Source organism: Rhynchophorus ferrugineus, unplaced genomic scaffold (genome assembly GCF_030347505.1).
Source record: "Rhynchophorus ferrugineus isolate W39M unplaced genomic scaffold, kcgeb_rfMv2 rfM6, whole genome shotgun sequence".
Classification (NCBI taxonomy): Eukaryota; Metazoa; Arthropoda; class Insecta; order Coleoptera; family Curculionidae; genus Rhynchophorus; species Rhynchophorus ferrugineus.
The window spans coordinates 36,500,063-36,524,719 of NW_027472585.1; the positions used below are offsets into that span (position 1 = coordinate 36,500,063).

Here is a 24,657-nt window from a genome sequence, read left to right on the forward strand (position 1 = left end):
AGTAGATATAGTTACTTTTAATAAAAACCCAGTTAACTTCTTGAAAGAAAAAACACCAATTATAAATAAAACATGTTAAATGTATTTAATACACGAAATATCTTCATAACATTTAACTATTTATAAAGTGATAAACCAACATGAACTAAATCAGAAATAATTAAAGATCAATACTATACTAGAATAACTCCCAAATAGATAATTCAAATCAAATCTAGTTCTTTTCTGTTTTTATAAGTTAACATGCACCAGAAAGTTTAATTTAAAAACAACAAATAGACCAAACAGATTCTTGGCGCCTACTCTATCAAAAGAGGAAGTGCTCTATCATAACAAATATTTGTTATTATCGAACTACCAGTCGTTGTTTGGTTTCAACAACGTGTGAAACACTTCATTTTGACTGCTTTTGAAATATAGCTTGCTTTACACTACACAACAAAATTATTTCGATTACTTTCTAATAATAATATATAAAATCTATTAAAAATGTAGAATAAATATAACTAAAATATGTTGCTCCGATTTCTACAAGAGAATTCGAAATTAGAAAGAAAGACGACGCCAGATGAATTTTTAAAAGAAGACGAATTAGAAAAAAGCAAACTTAAAATATTTTTAGAATTAACCCAAAAAATAAAGGAATATTAATCGGACCTGATATTCGAAAACTAATAGCTGACATAAAGTTTATAAAGTCTTTAAAGCCTGATGGAGTACCAACAAGGGCATCGTTTCAAAATGTTGTCTACAACTGTCGCGGTAACTATAAATCACTGGATTACAACCACGTCACCGGCAATTTATAGCAAAATTATCACAAGATTGATAGTTAAAAAGCTCATATGTCTCTCAAACTATATTTTCTGCATTCACATCTTATGGTCAAAAAACCTGACAAACCTGCAGAACAAGTCGAATCTTACAGGCCTATTTCGCTACTACTTGCAAAATCAAAGCTATTTGAGAAACTAATATTTAAACGTGTTAAAAACATTTGGTAACAATACCAGATTTCCATTTTGGTTTTCGAAATTACCATTCAACAATCGATCAAGTGCAGAGAGTAACTGCGGCTATTGAAAGAGCAGTTGAGGAAAAGAAATACTGCGCTGCAATATTCCTGGATATCTCACAAGCTTTTGATCGGGTTTGGCATTTGGGATTAATCTGTAAGATGAGCAAATATTGTCAATTGCTGGAGTCATACTTATTCGGAAGACAATTTAGAGTATCGCACGAAATGGCGTTCTCGACATTTAAAACTATTTCGGCTGGAGTTCCACAAGGTAGCGTCTCCTGTATCTGATGACATTCCAACAACAAAAGAAACACTACTTGGAACCTTTGCTGACGACACAATTATTATGGCAAAAGATATATCTCTGCCTGGGGCAACAGAAAAAGTGCAAGTGGCAGTCAACAACATCTAGAAATGGACGAAAAATTAGAAAATTCAACTTAATAGCTCCAAATCTGTCCACGTTAATTTTGCATTGCGGCGAAATAATAAAAACTTAATTATATCACTCAATGGATGCCCAATTCCTCAAGCAGAATCAGCTAAATACCTTGGAATCCATCTTGATGGTAGATTAAATTGGAAACATCACGTTAGACAAAAAGCAAAACACATTAGAACCATAATAAAACAACTATACTGGTTAGTCGGAAGATACTCTCAACTTTATCTAAAATCAAAGAGGTTGATCTATAATACAATTATAAAGCCAATTTGAACCTATGGGATGCAAATATGGGGTTGCACTAAAAATTCAAATCAACTAGTCATACAACGCTGTCAAAACAAGGTTCTTCGATTGATCACCAATGCCTCTCGCTATGTAACCAACGAAGAACTGCACGATGACCTGGAAATCAAATGGATTTGCGAAGTTATCCAAGATTTCGCCTTGAAACACGAAAGAAGATTACTAAATCATACTAACGTGGAAGCAATACAACTGCTGGACAGCGCGCTGGATGTCAGGAGAATGAAGCGAACAAAACCATACGAACTTATATAAAGTGTATACATTTAGTGTAAACTATAGCTATACGTTATTATAATTTTATAATTGAGGAATGCATATTTATGTATTTTTTCGCACTCGTCTTGCTTATTAATTAATCCAAGTACATAGGAAGAGTATTAATAAATTAATTGTAAATTAAGATTGTACTAAGCATATCTAATAAATATGTTATAAAAAAAATTCACATCTTGATTTTTTCCCACAAAACTTGGACGACACGAGCAACGAGCAAGGAGAGCGGCCACACCAAGATGTAGCGAAAATAAAACGGCGATATCAAGGATTTTGGGACGAAGGCATGGTGAGAGTATATATTACTTAACAAATATCTCCGGATTTCGCACATGCGCAGTATCCTGCATAGAAAACTATAAAAAGATTAAACTATATTGTCTTTTTTTCTAATGGCGGTACATTCTTTTCGAGTGGATTCATACAGTTGATCAAGTGAAAACAACAAAAACTCTAGAATATTTAGATTTTGTGTTACATTAATAATTCTATAGTAATAATAATTAAATTGTTGTGTTATTCTTGGTAGTATAACATACATTGGTTTTAAAATATGGAAGAACAATGGTAAGTTCAGAATATAAGAATATATTTTTAGAAGTTATTAAATCCAAATAGCACCAATTTTATTTATAGTGGGAATGTTAGGTACCATATTTATATCAGATTATTTTCAACGACATCGAAGAAAATGAATCTTGTTGTGTTGGAAGTAGTTAATGCATTAATTAGGTTTGTCCATCAATTGTAGTAACTGGTAATAATTAGATACTTAATTTAAACATGACATATTTAAGTAATGATTTAATTTTTATTTTATAGCTGAGATGTAGCTAGAATTTGTTGAGAGTTAAGTCAAAGAATGTGAAATTCAAAGAATTAAAGAAAAAATTAGATAGCATTTTGCTAGGATGCAAGAACAGTGGAGAGTGATACTATAAATAATTAAATTTGCTAACAAAAGTAGACCTAGAACAAATAAATAAAATACAAAACTATCAACGGCACCTTAATCTAATGACAAACAAGAAACACATTTTGATATAATAGTATAGGCAAATAAATTATTGTTTTGTTCTGTTCATTTCTGGTTTATACTTTTTAATTCAATAAATGGTTGTTAATGGCCAAATTTGGTGAAATAATGTATTTATTGATGTGTTTAGTTGCTCAGATCCAAAAATCGGTTATATTTGTGTAATTATCTCCAAAATAATCTTAAAAAATGAATGAGTAACAACAGCAGCAAGACTCTGATAAAGTTTTAACTAATACAAAATAGATGTGGCAATATAGCTGCAGTTTTGCATTAACGTTGTATTTCATTAATTTAAAACGATTCGGATGAACAAGCATCAACGGCGTATCACAATTAATTACCAGATAAACAATTATAGTAATTATAGATCAGTAATTATCGTCGTTGGCATTGTTCTTGCTTCAGAGAAAACATTATTCACCAATATATCTGCCATTCCTTAGGCGTCGGAATGCTGCCACGATAACACAATCGAAATAGGTCGAGTTTTTTTCTTATTATCAGAGAAAGGAAACCAGGACTCGGTATAAAAAAATAAGCATCCAGCCGTCGGGAATAACGCATAATGTTTTAATTAAAGCGGTGACGAATTCCTCCGCGTTCCGGTCGAATTTAATCAGGAAAGACAAATATTCTCGCAATATCCCTCTAACCGCCAACAAAACAACAAAAATGGCATTTAGGGGTCGAGAGAAAAACGAATTAGTTAATACATTAATAGACTATTTCATTATTCATATTAGATTAAACATTATCGTGTCAAAGGAGCTTGTAAAATATGAAAAACAGACGGCTGACAGAAAAAACGATTATTGACATATGGTAATGCCCGTGTTCTCGATAAATACTACCAAAAATAGCTTGGATCGGCTGCTGTTATGTTTGTTATTTTAGCTTCAACCCTACCAAACTGACATGTTTATTAATCGACTGAACCACTGATAAAATATACGAAAAACCTTTGAGGCAGAGCTTTTACAGGTATTCTTAGTAAACTAGTTTAGGAAAAAGCTTTTTTATAACTATAATGCAGGCACAAAGAGTTTGGTTATTTTATACGTAAATAAAATGGTGAATGCGCAGTAACGAAGGTAAAAAATTGAACTTATGTTAATTGACATAATTAACGTGAGAAAATGTGTAGGTTGCTTTTAATTTATTTATCTATTCTATATTAACAGTAACTCACTGAACAGAATGGAATATAGTCAAGCATGTCATCAAAGAGACAGGCAAATTGCATGTTAATAATTTAAACGAGACGGAACCGAATTACGTCAATATCGCCAATAAAAAAGGTCCCAAATATGGACTAATGAACTTTAAATTGATTGGGTATAATATTTTGTCGGATATAAGGAAAGATATTGCTGAAACTCATAAATTCTATGTTGATTTCGAAAACCAAGAAACAGAAGAATAAACTACTATCATCATCATCATCATCATATGAGCCTGCTGTGAGACATTATGTCTAGTTTTGAACGGTAATACAAGCAAAAACGCACTTTTTCTTGTTGAAAAACCTTATTATCGACACACCAGACTGTTCCTGCTTATCGATGTCATATATTTGATTACTGACTGATTATTCACGTTAAAAAAGCAATTATTGAGAAAAATTGGTAGAATATATATTAATCAAAATCTTTTCCATCATTTTGTAACAATTTTTCCCATCTTTCTGGCAACATGGCGATCATCGACTCATTTTCGCACTTCTTCAGCTTTCTGGAACCGTATAAACAAAACTTTGCGTCTGTTACTCGCTATTGCTGATCTTCTTTCCAACAATGTGCCTATTAGTCCAAGTGACGTCGGTAGACAACTGCAGTAGCAGTTTCGATCTGTTTTAGCAGCTTGTAACAAACACTACATCTGTACGCTGATCACCCTATATGCACAGCAAAGCTTTATTTTTGTGTTGATATCAATAATTCTCTTGGGCTAACCCATGACTATATGTTTGGGGTTGTCGTGGCATATCAATTTTTTCATCGCTAGTCAGAATATACTTCAGAAAAGTAATCATTTTGTGTTTGTCGTGCGGTAGACAACTTTATGCACTGGATCCATTCCATAGTGTGTAAACGTTTGACAATTTTTATTGAATGTTAAACGGCCTAAAAGTTCCTTGAGAAGATGAGCTGGATTTTCGTCTAATAAATCTTGCTTAACGTCTGTATACACATAATAACTCTATAATACTAAATAGAAAACTATTAGTTTATGCAGAGAAATGTCAAAATAATCAAATTTAACAGTTTTTTTTTCATTTTCACCAGTAGGTCTCGCTGATAAAAATACAAGTAGCCGGAGCGGTAAAGAGGACAGGATTGCTTGGGAGTGGTCGTAAATTTATGTTCGTGATTATCCTTAGGCAAGAGTACAAAATCCGACAAGGAAGATGATAGCAGTCACGCCAGTAACCAGGCTGGATAAGACCGGATGTCTTCTGGAATGATTTCTAAAGTTAGTCACTCGCCAGTCGGCAGGCTTAACGCTGAGGACTGTGGTTCGGAGCCCACGTTAAACTATAGGTCCAGTTCAGATAAAACCATAAATGGTAAAAGAAGACTATAAAATATATTTAAAAAATACAAATAATAACCTTATAAAATCAGATATTTTGTTACGTAGAATTGAAATCCAACCAGGAAGATGGAAAATTGGGAAATAATAGAAAATTTCAAAATAGTTTAAAAAATTACTTAATTAGGTACTGACTTTGACATCACTTGTATTTTTCGATTTATTTAATTTATTCCAACCAAACTTTCGATGGTGGAAACATTTTTTACGCGTAAACAGGAAATTGCTTGGTGTGTTCTTCGGAAAAAATTGTAACATCTGACGTAACCTAGCGGCGTTGTAGTAATTTATATTAATTTGCGGAATTCAGTTGGTCATGGAGCAGAAATTAAACCGCCTCGTAATTGATATTTCGAAACAATGGCGGTACGCAAGGTCGACGTATCTTTTGTTTTAATTGATTCACCTCGTTGTCGTTAGTGTAACAGTGTTGTGGATTTGCGTCTTTATCCTGATCGATTCTTCGTCCTTCGACAAATCGTTCCACACTACAACCGACCATGGACTACATCGCGGCGAAAACATCATTATAATTACTGGCTGATGTGTTTTCCACTGTATGTGCATCACCCCATGAAACCCCTCCACTTTCTTTCATTATTAACGACCTGTGTTTACACAACAATTATTGTCGTTTAATAACACGGGACGTGTGCTTGTTATTTCAGTGTCCATTCAGCCGTGTCAATGTTTACCATAAATAGATGACTAAGAGTTATTTTTATGCATCCTATCAGTTGTCGGGGGGCATCTGTAGACAATAAAATCCGAGTTCATCGAAATTTACCTCAGATCAGATATTAAACGGTTACAGTTATATAGATTTGACGTATGAGAATTAGTATTGAAAATAATATTTTAATTGTTAAATAACTACCGTGGTGATGATATCAAGTTAAGAACTTCAGCGAAAATAATAAAAATCTTAAAGTAGTACATTAATTATACAATATACCTCTTAAAACAAACTATATCAGGTTTATCGGTAAATCCATTCCGGTTGTATCGATAAAGAAATCGCGTTATTAATTTTATTTATTCAAAATATTCGCAGTGTATTTGAAAACAATTGAACTATTTCTCCTCTGAGCCAAACTAAGTGCAGCATTGCAAGCGTGTATGTCATCATTGTAAAAAGGTCGGGTGAAGCCAGGTCTAGAGAATATAGCGGGTCCGATAAAACTTCCTGGTTTCTGGTTTTGCTGTATGAGACGCTGTTGACTGTTAAGTTGTCAAGCTGCCAAATAACCTTAGCATGTCTTTGAGCATATTGCAGACGTTTTCGATTAATGTACAGTTCTGCCTAATATATAATATCTGCCTAAGACTGTAGAAAGGGTACAAGTAGCAGTCAACAAGATCTACAAACGGACCAGAGACTGGCAAATACAGTTTAATAGCTCCAAATCTGTCCATGTTAATTTTACATACCCGATTCCTCAAGCAGAAATCATTCAAATACCACGGAATATATCTCGATGGTAGGTTAAACTGCAAACATCTTGTCAGACAAAAATCAGATTTAGATTGGACTTATGGATTAGAAGTTAAGAAATTGTACTGGTTAGTCCGAAGATACTCTCAACTTGACCTAAAATCAGAGATATTTGTTTATCAGTCAATCATAAAGCCAATTTGGGCCTATGCGATGCAAATATGGGGTTGTTATATGATATATGATTATATGAGATATAATTTTAATTTTAAATTTTTTAATATAAACTTGTTTCATCATAATCATAACTAGTACCCGAATAGTATATATAGTTTAACGATGACGGAAAGATGCAGTAAAAAGTTTAACAACAGTAAAACATTCATATAAAGCAACATTACAAGCTTATTAATTGCAATTGTATTCGAGACGGGTTTGAAATTAAAAGTAATTTTGAAATGGAAAATCGTCTTAATACATCTTAATTATTACCAATTAATCAAAAAAAAGGAGAGTGCTCTACACGATAAGTTTTTAATATTGTTATTTTCTAATCTTCTAGATATATTAATTTCTATAATTGTAATTCAGTAGTAATTAGTTTTATTTTGTGACAATAGTAAGTTCTAAGATAGAGTCAAAATTAAATAGTAAAATGTTTTTGATTTACAACATTACAATTGGTGTGGGATTTGATACAGAACATCCCTAGTCTTTGAATTAACTGGATAAAAGCATCACAGTTGAGGGTGTACAGTACACCAAAAGGGCGGACTGAAGTTGCTGAAAGTGTCCCTAGCCGCAAACTAATAAATTTCGGGATTCTTAAGTTGCGGAAACATATCTTGGCCCAATTTACCCGAAACATAAGTAAGGAACTTGCAGTTCAAGGTGTACGGCGACCAAAGCGGTTTGGGATATTCAAATTTGGAAAACCACACCTTAAGACCATGGACATTTGGGTAAAATCATTACAGTCCAAAATGTCATGAAATGTGAATTGGTGGATCAATCACAAATCATTTTTGAGGACCAGAAGAAACCTTAGCACAGCCACAGAATGAATTTTGGCCGCTTATATTGCTCTGGAACTATAAGCAATATATTGGACTTGCCAGATTCGTAATTAGTGCGTCTGATAACCCTAGGGAAGATCCTTTGGTCAATTCTTCATTGGGTATGGTGGTTTTAGTAATTGTGGAACGGAAGAAAGCACCGAGAGAGTATTAATTTAGGCGGTTTATATCTCGGACACTATACAATATAAACTTAAATGCTTGCCTGATTCCTAATTAGCGGGTCTTTGATACTAATGGGAAGATAATTTGGCCTAAGGAATAACTCCTAGACTATTTTAGTCCAAAATTTTAAAATCAAAATTTTTGTTAATCGAGATGATACACCAAATTTCAAGTAAATTGGTTCAGTAAAATTGGAGATACCATGTTAAGCCTCTCGAAAAAAGTAACAGTTGGGGCAAAAGTCACGCTCCCATTTTGATTGCCTATAACTTTACTCAAAGAAATAAATATAATAAGTGAGTTTGGTTTTCATAAATTCATCCATTTTCATTCATTTTATTCATTCGGTTTTTCGTTATGAATGAAAAATTATATTGACTAAATGATGACCGCGATTCGTTATGCAGCTTTTGGTTCGTTTTTAGGCATTTTACATGACATTCTGCAACATCTCAGGATGAATTTCTTCAATTTCGAATATTGTCTTTAAGACGTTGAGTCGTTAGGGGCTAATTTTTGATTTCAGAAAACCGCATAAGAAAAAGTCTGGTGCTGTTAATCCGGAGATCTTGCTGGCCATGCTAAATAGCCACTTTGCGAAATTAGTCTTCGTGGAAAAACTTTATTCAATAATTGAAATGTTGAACGATCTGTGTATGCTGTGGCTCCATATTGCTGAAACTACATGCCCTCTAGTCCTTGCTCTTCCATTTCAGGCACAAGAAAATTTCGAATTATGTCTTGGTACCGTTCAGCAGTAACAGTAACTGCAACACCTTGATTATTGTCAAAAGAAAATAGGGACTAATGATGTTTCCAGCATGAATACCACACCATACAGTTGGTTTTAGTGTTTGCAATGATACTTCATGAATTGAGGATTCTGTGTTCCCCAAAACCAACTGTTCTATTTATTGAAGTGGCCACTGAGAAGAAAATGGGCTTCGTCGCTCATTATCACTTTAGACGAAAAATTTAGCGCGCAATCAAAATGGTAGCGGGAATTTTGTCCCATCCTATATTTCGACAAAACTTCGTTTTTAGATTTTTAGAGCGGTTCTAACATAAGCTTCTAATGAACCTTATGATTGTGGTATAAAAAAAAAGAACATATTTATTGCATAAATATGTTAAAGCGCGATTGTAAGAAAGCAATAAAAAACAAGTAAATTCCCAATTTCCAATGTTTAGATTATTGTGCGATTAAATTAACGAAAGGGAATTACCAACCAACTAACGTTAGACGCGATTCGAAAAAATACCTAACCGAAAATATTTTACCAGTTATACGAGTTTCACTAATGGGTACCTTCTCTTTATTACCAATCTATTTGAACAATTAGATAATTATTTAATAGAATCGCGCGGACTGTAGTCTGATTTTAGCTTTATTTCTTTTTGTACGATCACTTTCACTTTTACTTTCGTGCACTCAACACTGCCCGATAAAGATTAAGTATGTTATTAAACCGCTAAAATCAACCGACAAAAAAATTTAGACCATTTTCGACGAAATATCGCGTCCGTTCGTTAACCACTTTTCGGTACGTTCGTTTGGGCGAACGCGGTGCCGGCTTGGATGGTCGTACGAGTACTGATGTGTGCATATTCCGAAACCCAAGATTATTTATTATTAATTAAGGAAGCTCGGTATCATATCCGTTCTGTTCGAGCTCGTGTGCTGTAAACGAGGAATGAGGTAACCGCCAGGGCCACGAAATAGGGCGAAAAACCTTTTAAATCACAATAAAAACGGACGTGTGTGGAAAGGCAAAATTGTTGTTGTTTCGTCAAAGCGTCCGAAAAATGATTCACGCGAATTTTGTAGGCGCTTTGTGCGTATCCGTGACGCATTAGCAAAATTCTTTCAGGTACAACGATATCTATTACATGCACATTCAAACATTAAAAACTACACATAAACATACGATAAAATTTGTAGCAATTTACAAGAATTGTTGCAGTTACCGTGCGGCAATCATACTACCGTTATAAAAAATATTAAAATGTAATAAAATATTTTTAACAAAAAAAATTGAACCGACTTCAAAAAATCAAGTCACCAAAAACTAAATAAAATATGTACATAATAGTCTTTGTAATAACTAACTAAAAATTATCAAAAACCTTATTAAAACCTATCTACTACACATATTTTATATTCTACTATATACACACAATTTAGCTTAATATCTACCTCAACCTATTTATCTATTTACAATATTATTTTAACTACTACCAACTGACTACTTTAAAGTCGGTGCCGAACCCAGTTATATTAATTTAGATTTATTTTGTTGGTAACTTAATTTTTTGAATATGTCACAAAATTATATTATTATTTTTATACTGTTTGGGCTCGGCACCCACCAGTTAGTACTTGAAATAATATTATAAGATTAATAGGTTGAGGTAGATATTAAGTTAAATTATGTGTATATAGTTTTTCTTTAATAACATTATTATTAGATATACTTAATACAATCTTAATTATAAGTTATTTTATTATTATATTTCATTTTTACTTGGATTAATTCACAAGCAAGACGAGTGCGAAATAAATACAAAAATATGTATTCCTAATTTATGAAATTATAATAACTTAACCTATAGTTTACACTAAAGGTATACACTTTATATAAGTTCGTACGGTTTGGTACGGTTGGTATCTTCTGATATCCTGCGCGTTGTCCAGTAGTTCTATTGCTTCCACGTTAGTATGATTTAGTAATCTTCTTTAGTGTTTTAAGACTAAATCTTGGATAACTTCGCATATCCATTTGATTTCCAGGTCATCGTGCAGTTCTTCGTTGGTTACGTAGCGATAGGCATTGGTAATTAATCAAAGAATTTTGTTTTGACAGCGTTGAATGACTAGTTGATTTGAATTTTTGTGATAAATCAATCTCTTTGATTTTAGATCAAGTTGAGAGTATCTTCCGTACATATACAGTAAATACATGTAGTAGATAGATTAAATAAGGTTTTGATAATTTTTATTTAGTTATTACAGCGATTATTATGTACTTTTTTTTTCTGTTAAAAATCTTAAGTTTGGTTATTTTTTAATTTTTAGTGACTTCCTTATTAATTTTTTAAGTCGGTTCAATTTTTTTTATTTAATATTATAATAGGTAGGCCAAGTAAAGAAAGAATTGAATATAAGGAACGCCCCGGGGTCCGCTACCTAGTCTAGGTGATTCGACAAATGTTCTTTGACATCAATGCACTTAAATAAAAGGAATTTTGCACAAATTTTGAAAATGGAAAAATAAATAAAACTTATTTTTCATATAACAGAAAACATAATTGAATCTGAATAACATTAAATGTTGAATATGCTTTTGTGAAGAAAGTATGACACTCAGTGATTGCAAACTATTAATCGGATAGATAAAATTCTTCGACGAAATGCGTGACAGATTAAGCGTAATATGCTGTTAATCATCAATTTGTATTATTAGACTACGAATTAAGATTATTTACTGTTTTAAAAATTAGTACATGTTTAAAACTGGTGGTGCCATCTTTCTGGCGTTATCAACACTAATATCGATAAATAACTATTCATTAGCTTAACATTTTTCAAACAAATACGTTCTTTAACGTTGAATTAAATTTATTCAATTTATTGTCGTATAATCATTGTCAAAAAGTGTAAACCGTATAACCTTATTAATTAGTTCAAATAACTTAATTTAGATGGCACTACAAGTACTAAGTCATAAAAAAAATATTTCAAAGTCGACTTAATGAATCCATTATCAGGTATATAAATAATCACATAAACAACATAATATAAATAACATAAAATCATTTTAATAGGCGTTACTTGACTGGGTTTTTATACTCAACGAATGCATTTATGTGGAATTTGTTATCACTATTAAAAACCATGTTTTATTACAAAATTAGAGTTGTATATTTGGCTTCTATGATGGAATTCTTTAATTTGAAGTGATTTTGATTTAATATGGACCAATTAGACTTGCATATTTGGCTTTTTGACATTTTCTTTGATTTTTTTAGCATAAATATAAAAATGTATTAAACCAGTAATTGTTATGTACCACATAAACGACACCAAACACTGAAAATTATCCCAGAGTCACTCACGAACGGTCACGGCGTCGTATCAACGCTAAAGAAAAACCGAACTGAATTTTTTCGAGCACAAAGAACGATAAACTAAATATAACGAAGAAGTTTCGCAAACACAGCCCGATCTCGTTCCAAACTGACTGCGAAGACGATCGGAAAAATCGACGTATTAACCGAAGAGGCAAAAAATCGTCTTTCCGATACGCTGTAAGAACGGGGACTGATAAGAGAGATGCGGTGGCGGGAGACCTATTCCGACAGTCCTGGGCCCAGACCGTGGACGCGTCGCATATGGCGTGTCTAAAATAAAACGGGGCGAAGAGAACGAGAGAAGGCGTTCGTTCGGGTTAGCTTTGCCCGCGATCCGACAGGAAAACCTACTTCATTTTTGGAAACTTCGCGGTGGGTAGAGACCGAAAAGGTTTTTTATAATTATTTCCGTGTCAAAATCAAGTTTCTCCTCCATCGTGCATATAAATTTTAATTCTCTTTCTTTTTCTGCGTTAATTATATAAAATTGTTATCATATAATTATTAATTATGAGAATATAATCTTCTATATATTATTGAATGAATAAATTGTTATTCGTTAGTCTCACTAAAACTCGAGAACCGCTGGGTTAATTTGATTAATTTTTGTTACTTTAACTAACTCCAGGGGAGGTTTATATGGTGAGAAAGTATGGAAACATTTCATTTCGAGGAAAATAGTAAAAATAACAATTTTGTTTTCACAAAGTTTCACTGTCCCAAAAGGATTAACATTTTTGGGTGCTTTCGGAAATGCATTTTGTGACGAAAAATGTTGAATACTATTTAAACTATTACCCACTATTTAAATATAATTTATGGGTTTAGTACTTTACTACGATTTATATTTCATACAAATGTAGGTATTTTTTAACCAGTACATCGATTCGATAACTTGAAAATCGAGTGAAAATAATGATATATATATATATATATATATATATATATATATATATATATATATATATAAATTTAGTGCATGAGAACTTATTAACAATGCCAAGGAGAAGTTAACCAAATATGCAACGAGTGAGGTAGGGTGTTAACCGACTAGCAAAAAAAAATGATAATAGTATGGTATGTGGCAATTGCGTTCAAGAGACTGGAAATTAAATGATTAGGCTTAGAATGCAATGAGTGTGTGCAATTCAACAGATCCAGAGCTCCTGTGATCCAGGAACGAACAGTATTCCAAGTCCATCCGAAATAGATTATACTGCCAGTAAATCAATTACAATTGGGGAAATGAATGTTACGTTGTACTAGTGGAAAAGTAAGATTTCCACAACTGGTCTCACCACCAGAAATTACGCTATTAGTTTCTGAGATGGCAAATGATTCCAGCCACTTCTTGACCAACATTCGAAAATATAATATTTGTTTCCAAATGACGTCGTTTGGGACAACGCATATTGTACAGGACAACTTCATTCAACGTATTATACCATAAAAGTTCTTTTGTAACATTAAAATTTGTATCAGAAATAAGTTAATAAAGTTCTTAGGCAATTACAGATATAAGAACACAATTATCACTCAGTAAGAAAACTACCAGATGCAGATCTATTCAAATGCTGTTCAATACCAGATGCGGATCATCAATTCTTACTATACCTATTCTTAGTGAAGCGAAATATTGTCCAAGAAGTACAAACGTCCGTACAAACAGTTATTGTCGGAGAAAATTTGCAAGATCGATGTAGGTGATCTTCGTATCTCAACGAGCCATCTAGTTTTATAATAATTTTAGAAGTACATTTTCCAGAAAAGTTTTAAAAATGAATCGGGAAACTCTCACTGAATTATGAGTGTAAAGGTACAATAGAGTATAGAAAGAACGAACCTCATGATTGACAAATATCATTTAATGCTCCTATACATAAACATATATAAAAAAGGAATAGTAATAATTATAGAGGGATGTTATGCATAGTCATAAAGATATATGAACAATCATCTAAAATCAGTAATATAAGACTATAGTTCTATATAACATATGTGGAAATATATTGAACTATAGATACAAGCGAAAAATTAAAAAAATCGGTAGGAGTTTTTGCGGATAATGTAGTAATAACAACTGATAGACCAGACCACAGAGATGTAAAAAAAACGATTGTCCTAAAGAAATACGGAATGATAATCAATAATAGTAAAATGAAAGTTATGCTAATGGGAGTGCCAGAAAATATAAATATCCTGGAACCTACATCTACATAATGTATATCAGGATGTGTAATATTATCTTACATTTTATAGTTAAATATGATGTAATTCATCATTCATAAAACACATGAAAAATACCCCTTCACTAAATTGTTTTATGACAACCTCCTTATCGTGTTAAAATGTAATGGACCTATTTAGTAAAACGCAAAATACTTCTAGCAAAGATTAAGTAACTTTATGGATAAGCTATTACTATCAATTTACATATCATTAGAATAGTACAGTACACGATTTTATGAGTTATAAATTAAACTGAGCATCTAATACACATAAAATTTACGGTTTAATGTTATTTCGTTGGTTTCACATCACATCAACATTATAACTGGTTGAACATATACAATCAAAGATAAAAGTGACATTTTTAATAAGCATAGAACTTCCGCCATTTTCCTTTAGGTCACTATAGCTGTAAATAGTAGTTAAAATAAGTACGTCATAAATATAATAGAAGATTGTTGGATGAAAGAAGATAATTCTCATCACTGACGGTGAGAGTTTTAATTTTTCACTTCAATGTAGATGCTAGCACCGAATGCTCAACGAAGATAAAGAATGTAACAGAACGATCAAAGTGTCCGTAGACGTGGAATAAGAAATTTAAACAGAAAAAAAGTATTATGGCCACAACTGATGCAAGTAAATCAAATATAGAAAGAACTACGGTGATTATAGAAGCAGAAACACGATAACGTTAGTTTTCAGTGTAAAATCTGTATACTATAAAACACACAAGTGACAGACAAATATCACAAAGTGATGACTCTAGAAAATCTCTATGATTGCATAGTTTAATTGACAAGAGCTGGTGCCAATATCAATAAATTGTTTCTGATTATTTCTGCTTTTTTTTACCTTTCTTCGGCTTCATTAATCGTCATCAGATGCGATTTAGGTTTGAAATATCATTTGACTGATACTGATAACATCATAACCACTAGTTTAATGAAGCAGGTGATTCAACGCTGCATCAATGAAATTCAGCTCTATATATGTAAAATGATCATGGAAAATGTTAACAAAGCTATAGGGACTATTTGCTAAAATAACTGTGATTTTTATTTCAATTCAAAACATTGGTTCGGGACAGCTATATAATTGACAACTTTCAGATAATCCAACAAGTGATTACGGAAATGAAAGACAAATTTTAGTCAAAACTTTAGACAGGACAGGAAATCATGCAGTTACATTTAGGACAACAAACTGGATCAGAGATTTGAAAAATGTATTTGTGCCTTGATGTCATTATCTACTTGATCTATTCTGGTTTTACATTTACTGACAATGTTATTGTGAATGTTGATTTGTTTGTAACACATAAATAAGTAATATCGGGTAATACTTGCCTAATAGGTGCTTATATATATTTTTATCTGCGATATCTATTAGCGAAGACGAAAAAATCAGTGTAAACAACCACAACAACACGAATTGGATTAAAACGTCAATTCAAACCGTTTCAACATCATTTCATTTATTTTCATTGTTTGTCCAGTTAAGAAAAGAAGAACTTGTGATGAAGAGTGGGTCTACTACGACAATTTGAAGGGCAAAAAGTCAAGGGTTAGTCCATGAGAAGCATCCACATCGACATCAAAGCGAATGCATTACCCATAAAGTCATGCTGTGCATATGGTGGATTGAAAAGAAGACCATCACTAGCGAGTAACAGACGCAAAATCATGCTCTTGGATGACAACTCTCGATTACACGTTGCAAGAATTGTGAAAGACGCTCTGTTGCATGGGAAAAATTTTTAGAAAAAGATGAAAAATATTCTGATTAATATATCTTGTACCAATTTTTCTCACTAAATGCCCCTTTAAATTGAAAAAATGATCGGAACACATGCAAGCGAATAATATAAAGAAAAAAATTGCAATTAAACCAATTACCTTCAAAGCAACCTGCAGATCGAATTCAAATATCACACCGCCTATATTCTATAGAAATATTTACCCAACCCTTTGTGTACCGTATCACCGAAAATGATATTAAGAAAACGACACCGTCATGAATCTCTATACCCACCCAGACTCCGCGTTATTAGCGTAACGCTCTTTTATCTATTGCGTTCGACAGGTGAATTGTGTCGAACGCGAAAGGTCAAAGGTCGCTTCGCAATTTTACCATAACTATGGCAACGACATCGGTTCCAACTGGCAATCGTAACCTGGTCGAAATCTTCCACGGTCGGCCAGGGCTGGTTACAAAGCGTGTCCGCCTACTTGCCCTCTAGTAAATAGAGGATTAACTTATGAAATATAGAGAATATACAAGAGGATCTTAAATGGGTACACGTGAATCAGAGTTTTATTTTATTTTTATGCTAAATTTGACATAATTGGCTTTCAGAAAATTGTCCTAGAAAACAAGACGTACAGTACGAGCGCTTATATCTTGTGGAGATAATCAAGAAGTTACTGAATATTTTGAACCTGTTTGGTGATTATATACTTCCCTGATTCTTAAACCTGGGAAAAAATCAGAACACGTCTCCTTTTATCGTCCTATAAGCCTGTTACCTGTCATCTCTAAACATTTCGAAAAACTATACAATAAAAGACTTAAAATAATCGCAGAGGAAAGAAATATTATTCTAGATCATCAATTTGGCTTCCGTAATAAACATGAAACAACAGAACAAGTATATAGATCAGCCAATCAAATCAACGGAAACTTAAACGATAAAAAATATTGCTTCGCCGCATTTCTCGATATTTCTTATTGAGCTGTATGTTAAATTGAAAAAGCTTTTGCCCTAAACGCACTTTCAACTGCTGAAATCATATCTCATAGACACATTTTATTGTCAAACAGGGTGATGAATACACTGACCTACAGCCCATATATTCGGGTGTTCCGCAGGGCAGAGGTCTTGGCCAATTGTTATATCTATTGTATACAGCTGACCTACCGACTTCCAGAAACACTACTGTTGCAACATATACTGACGATACAGTCACAAGAAACTTCATCTTAACAAAGTCGAATTGTGGTTGAAAAGATGGCATATCAAAGAAAATGAGACAAAATCTACCCATGTGACATTCGCCCTTTGTAGAAGAACATGTCCCTCAGTAAAATTGAATAATCACGAACTTTCGTAAACAGGCAGAGTTAAATATCTGGGAATTAACTTTGCACGACGTTTGATATGGAAAAAACATATAGTGAAAAAAAGCAAACAGCTTGAGCTTAAACTAAACCAAATGTATTGGCTGATAGGGCGTAAATCTGAATTATCATTAGATAACAAGGTTTTGCTGTATAAGTCAATACTTAGGCCCATTTAGACCAATGGTATTGAAGTGTGGGGTACTACTAGCAAATGTAACATAAATATCCTCCAGAGGTTCCAGAATAAAGTGTTGCGAGTCATCGTCCTATATTACGTGTCCAACAAACTTATTCAGCGCGATATCCTTTTAGAACCCATAACGAGTGTAATTCGAAGTGTTAGCGAAGTACGAAGTTAAAGACTATTCATTAGTGCATCCCAATGCACTCGCCAAACAGTTAAATGTGCGCGATGACAGTGCGCATAGTCTCAAACGCAAACTGCCATACGAACTGATTAATAGACATAGAGTGAAATTTAATAATCTCTAGAATAAGTTAGAATAATCTTTAGAATAAGTTAGGATAGACTTTAAAATAATTTAGAATAGTATCTAGAATAAGATTTAAATAAGTTGTACAGCAGATCAGTTAGTGAAGTGATCTTATACATGTCAGGATGGTTATATTATATAACGGAAATCATATAATAATATTTATTGCCTACGGGTAGATTGTTGACGTTCTAAGAGATTAATAATTAAAAAAATCTATATATACTTTCCATAGAAACAATTTGATTTATATACAAAGGATTTCGGATTAATATTTTTCGACATAGCTTTTATTAAAAACGTCTCTTTCGAGTTCGAGCAAATTTAAAAAAATTATAAGAAAACATGTTAAATATTTCTATTTTGTAGTTGTTTTTTGACAATTATTTTTTAGTTAAAATGAACTGTTTAAATCTGAACAATTTTATATGGTCGATAAAAGGAGCCAATTTTAGCGCTGTAACAAGTTTATTGACAATTATGTTATTAGGGAAAAAATAAATAAAATTAAAGTGCTGCAGCTAAGTCTTTTTTTAGATTTCATGTCCTAATTATGTTAAATGAAGTGTAATTATTATCATGGTAATTAATATCTTGGTATCCTGGCCAGTATACCTCTCTGCACCAGCACCAGACCAGTACTCCTTCTGCAGGACCATACAGCAGAATTGATACTGTTTTTCGATAAATTGTTTGACAATATCAATTTGATTGGCAAGCAATGTCTCGGCTGTTCTATTTATTCCCCAGATTATCCACAACATTATTAACATTATTAACAAACAAACAATATTTTATATATGCAAATGCCTGTACAATCAATTGTATTGAGCATTCTCAACAAGATATGATTAGAGAGTTAATAGTTAAGTATAGTTTGTTTATTGCAACATGTAAACATAATTCAGCTTATATGGATGCAGTTATAAACTTACAATAAAATATCTAAACGAAAATATTTAAAAATAGATAGTCTTCAACATAATATACATTGTGTACTGTGTTGTGTATTGAACTCAGTTATATTTATGATAATAAAAAATGTTTTATATTCAATTGTTTATATACATAACATACACATTATTTGTGTTTAATTTACAAAGTATAAATTTTTTTAAATAACCCAAACTAACTAGATTAAGAATGTGTGTGTATAACTTAACATTGTTTTTACCTGCTTTTTTTTGATCCAACGCATGGAGTCAGAAATTCTTCTTCAATGTATATATATATATATATATATATATAAATATATGTATATATATGTATATATATGTATTCTTCAATATATTCAATTCTTTATATATATATATATATATATATATATATATATATATATATATATATATATACGCTTCAATACATGCTTGTATTAATAGGCCCAAACTTAGTCTGCTTTCAGTATAAGGGAACAAAAACATTAGGAAATATTTAGATGGCTGTAATAGTAATTTAAACTAGCCAATTATATGCTAGCGTTTTCTCTGCCCAGACAAAACAATTCTAGGATTATATCTACTAAGTTAGCACTCCATATGCACTATATAAGCTGGTTACGAAGCGTGTTTGCCTGCCCTCTTCCGTCTGTTCGCTGCCTTCTATCGGTCGTGTTGTATTTACACGGCTTAAGACAAATAGTGAAGAACGGGGGATAAGATAAAGACGGCTCGACAAGGAAACGAGTCATTATTTTGTTTACAAATTGTTTTGCTCCGCTTATATACCAGACAAGATAGAAAAAAATATTATCGAACCCAAAATGAATTAATTGTTTTCCAATTCCAATTGATTACACAGAACTTTGATTTAGAGAATTAGTCGTTTTATCGATAAACGGAGATTACGGGGATTTATTGTCAATTAATAAGCAATAGTAAAAATTATATGATGAAATCTAATCGCACAAGATTGGCAATTAGCACTTACTGTTGATAAAAAATTAAAATTAATGAAATCATAAACATTTTGGAGGGATACTTTTTGTAGGAGTTTGTAGCTTGTTTGTTGTTCGGAGGAACCAAGTCAGGATTTGATGGTGGAATCCGGGAAAATCGAGGGAAACCTCCAAATGTCAAAGGCACGTACAATGTTCTCACATATTTTTATCTAAAATAATCAGATATTTGTGTATAAGGTTACTGTTGAGCTGATGTGACGGAAGACACAACTCCTCAACGGTTAGGCGTTAGAGGATATTTCTTTAAATATTATTGAGGCATACAGACAACTAATTGTTATTTCGGCTATTTAGGTAAACTGATGATGAAAGCAGGGACCGGACTGCTAACCCTTCAAGACTTTTTGAGGAATTTTTAGTACGTGTTGGCTTACCAAAGTCGTTCAATGTAAAAGGCGTCAATTTTAGAGCGTTTAAAGAGAATGTTTTTTAACAATTCGTTAATTTCGTTGGCATAAACAGAACTTTAGGGCTGGTTACATACACACCTTTTAGGAATAAACTGATAGAGGATTAAGTTTTGTTTCAAAGTTTATTAGTTGATGATGATAATCCATTCTGTAAAGAAAAAAAGAAACCAAAGCCAGAAATGAATATTATTAATATATATTATGAATTAATTAATATTATCGAGAAATACTATCCATCAATATTATAATATCCATTTAATGACCCTTTGAGAATTACCTGAGGAGTAGCAAATGATATCTATCAAATGTTTTATGAATCCAGATATATTCATTACGAAACCAGAGTAATTTGATGAACGCTGAAGTATAAATTTCTTTGTTTATTTTATAATTTGCCGGGAATAACATATTTTATAGAAATATAATAGAAAGCTTGTTCAGGAAGTGATGGATTTTCTAAGTATTCTATTATTGGATGTTGGTGAGATAATAAATGATATGCATTAATTTTAGTTCCCCGAAGTAATATCCATATCGGATAACTATTCCTTTCAGGATATAGCAAAAATACCGATTTATATATTTATGTTACTTAAATAACCATCGTTGAATAACACCAACATACAAGACCTGAACTTGTGTTTCTAAGAATGTTAATTTCTACTAGTTTTGTAATTTGGTAGGAAACTATTTAACCTCAAAAAATATTTAAATTCGACTTAGGAATTCATTTATAGGGCATTTGGTTTCGCATAATAAATCCCTCAATCCATCAAAACGCCACATGATGACTTCAAAATGAGTTCTCCTTGAAAATCCATTCAATCTTATTCTATTTTGAAGGTTTCAAAACCAATTAATTAAAATCAATTATTCTTTACTTCAAGTATTTGTCAGCAATTTTAACCCAGATCTCTTCATATAATTGAAGTCTATTAATCTAACAATTCTCTGAATATGTCTATAACCTTCTATCTTCGATAGAAAGATTCAACAAGGTCTTTTATGCAACGCTAATAGAATTAGCTAAATATCTCGGAACATCATGTTAGACAAAAAGCAAAACACATTAGAACCAAAATAAAAAAACTATACTGGTTAGTCGGAAGATACTTTCAACTTGACCTAAAATCAAAGAGGTTGATTTATAAGACAATTATAAAGCCAATTTGGACCTATGGGGTTTAAATATGGGGTTGCATTAAAAATTAAAATCAACTTGTCATCCAACGCTGTCCAAACAATGCTGTTCGATTGATTACCAATGCTTATCGATACGTAACCAACGAAGAATTGCACGATGACCTGGAAATTAAATGGATTTGCGAGGTTATCCAAGATTTCGCCTTGAAACACGAAAGAAGATTACTAAACCATATTAACGTGGAAGCAATACAACTGCTGGAAAGCGCAGGATGTCAGGAGATTGAAGCGAACCAAGCCATACAAACTTATATAAAGTGTATACCTTTAGTGTAAACTATGGCTATAAGTTATTATAATTTTATAATTGAGGAATACATATTGATGTATTTTCTCGCACTCGTCTTGCTTGTGAATTAATCCAAGTACAAATGAAAAGTAGTAATAAATTAATTTATAATTAAGATTGTACTATACTTATTGCCAATAGGGCAGATTGTGGACTCACGAAGAGTAATAAAAAAAAAGATTGTACTAATAAAGATGTTATAAAAAAATGTAACTGCTAATGGTTTAAGATTTGTGCCACTGGATGATTTGAAATCTTATGACCTATGATCTTATAAACATAACAAATCGTTAAGAAATAAGATTTTTCACAAGAAATCCAATATTTAAGATATCTCTAGAAAAAAGCTCCCTTGGTTGTACTAACGAAAATACCTTTATCAAAAATAAACGGAATGATGTCAGCAAAACCTATCTAAACCTCAAATATCCGTTCCGAATAAAGGACGATCAACACCAACATCAAATCAGATCGTTGTTAATTGTGAATCATATTTATTCGTTAATCACTATGGAATTCCACGAATTATTACTAATGTTTGTAGAGATAAGAGATTGGCCATATCAGTTTTGTGTTTTAAACTAATCACGGTCTACTAAACCAGATACTATATGTTTGTGTAATGGGACACAAGTGAAATTGAATGTGGCTAATTACATTGATTTGCAAAAACATCTCTGGGACATTATTATTGATGTACCTCAATGGGAATATAGTAAGAAAAATATGTACCATATTTTTATTTCTTTAATGGAACGCTATTTTTACTTTCAAATAATTATAAAACACGTATAATAACAATAATAAGTGAACATTTAAATAGTAAAATGGTTAGAAATTATATTTGATAATATAATTCTAGATACACAGTACAACGTGGGGCAAAAGTCCCGTTATCATTTTGATTGCCTATAATTTTGCTCAAAGAAAAGATAAAGTCAGTTTGGTTGTCATCAAACGTTTATTTGGTCTAAACATTTTTTTTTCGTTATGATTGAAAAATTATATCGGCTAAATGGTGACCGCGATTCGCTTTTTCGCAACTTTCGACTCTTTTTCATGACATCCCCGCAACATCTGAGCCGAATTTCTTCAATTTCGTGACGAAAATTGTCTTTAAGATGTTGAATCGTTTGGGGCTTATTCACATAAACATTTCATGTTAAGTCATGTTAAATCGCCAATAATTGAATCAATAATTGAATTGTTGAACGAGCTGTATGTGATATGGCCCTATCTTGCTGAAATCAAATATCCTCTAGTTCTCGCTCTTCCATTTCAGGGGCAAGAAAATTTCGAATCATGTCTTGGTACATGTCAATGGTACATTCAGCAGTAACAGTAACTGCAACACCTTGGTCAGTGTCAAAAAATAGGGACCAATCAGAAATAATTTACGTTCTTCATAAATGTTAAACTTTCAACATCTTTGTTCATAAGTTTAGCAAAGTTTTCATGAAACATGAATTATCCATTGCAACTGGAAGAAAAACGACTGATCTCCAATAGAAATTATCACTAAAAATTAGCAATTCTTCCCATATTTCAGATAGTCGAAGTTGAAAGCCGTTTTGGATTATTTTTGGGTGCCATAGAGCTTTTAAGAATAGACATAAAGTATAACTAATAAAAATTTAAAAAGTAAGTAAGTAAAGCATAATTAAAGTACAGACTATTAATCAACAAAAGACTTGTTTTAAATTTAACTGAAAAGTTAAAAAGTGTTTACACCAAAACATTGCGTTTTTTGAAAAAGTTAAAGGTTATTTCTTACTCGAATAGTTCGAACTAGTTTTGTAGATCTAGATATTACTTATTAGTATAGAAAATATAAAAAATAAAAGGAATTTTAAATTTTGAATAAACATAAGAAAGAAAATCTATTTGTAATAATTTTAAAAAATGAAAAGGTGATATACATTCGATATATACTACATAACATAATCAATATAAAAATGTGGGTTAGGATACAATAAAATATTGTTGATATATGCTGACGAAAAAAAAAGACTCAGCTATAAAGAGGAAGTGTCCATGGTCGCTATGTATTGTTCTATATCCATCAACAACATCATGAATATATTACATATACTAATAAGATTATCAGGGACGAAGAAAACAAAAATATATTCAAAAAGCAGGTCTTAAAAGGCATTGATCAAAGGATTCAACCAATTCGTATATTTTTGATTCCTAATCATAGATCGCCAAGGATTTACTACGAACTATTATTGAAAAAGCTTCCAAATTTTGCAATCAAAACAATGGCCTACTAGATTTGATGGATTGAATGAAAAACTTCCTGTTTGGTGTCTTAAAATAGTACTACTAAAACAATAGGAGTTACGTGTAGTTCTGCCCGTCAACATTGGGGAATAAAAATGGCAAACAAATAGATAGATGTAACAAATAAGTAGGAGCGTAAACATTTTAATAATTTTGTTCAATGAATAGACAAAAATTAAA

General features: G+C 32.0%; 1 protein-coding gene and 1 long non-coding RNA gene across 25 annotated transcripts in view; both read right to left on the reverse strand.

Annotated features, from left to right (window-relative positions):
• Positions 1-24,657, reverse strand: part of PDZ-GEF (PDZ domain-containing guanine nucleotide exchange factor) — a 178,270-nt gene that overhangs the window by 18,819 nt on the left and 134,794 nt on the right. For 2 of the 24 annotated variants that reach the window (XR_013006340.1, XM_076408781.1), the window contains exon 1: positions 12,426-12,600. The exons of the other annotated variants lie outside the window; for them this stretch is intronic. The gene's annotated coding sequence lies outside the window, so the exon portion shown is untranslated. Of the gene's footprint in view, positions 1-12,425; positions 12,601-24,657 lie in introns of those variants that run through there. 24 annotated transcript variants of the gene reach the window in all.
• Positions 12,946-23,462, reverse strand: LOC143199071 (uncharacterized). The gene is made up of 3 exons (XR_013006349.1): positions 22,378-23,462; positions 19,686-22,313; positions 12,946-19,612 (listed from the first exon to the last, which is right to left on the reverse strand). It is a non-coding gene; the product is annotated as an uncharacterized LOC143199071 (long non-coding RNA).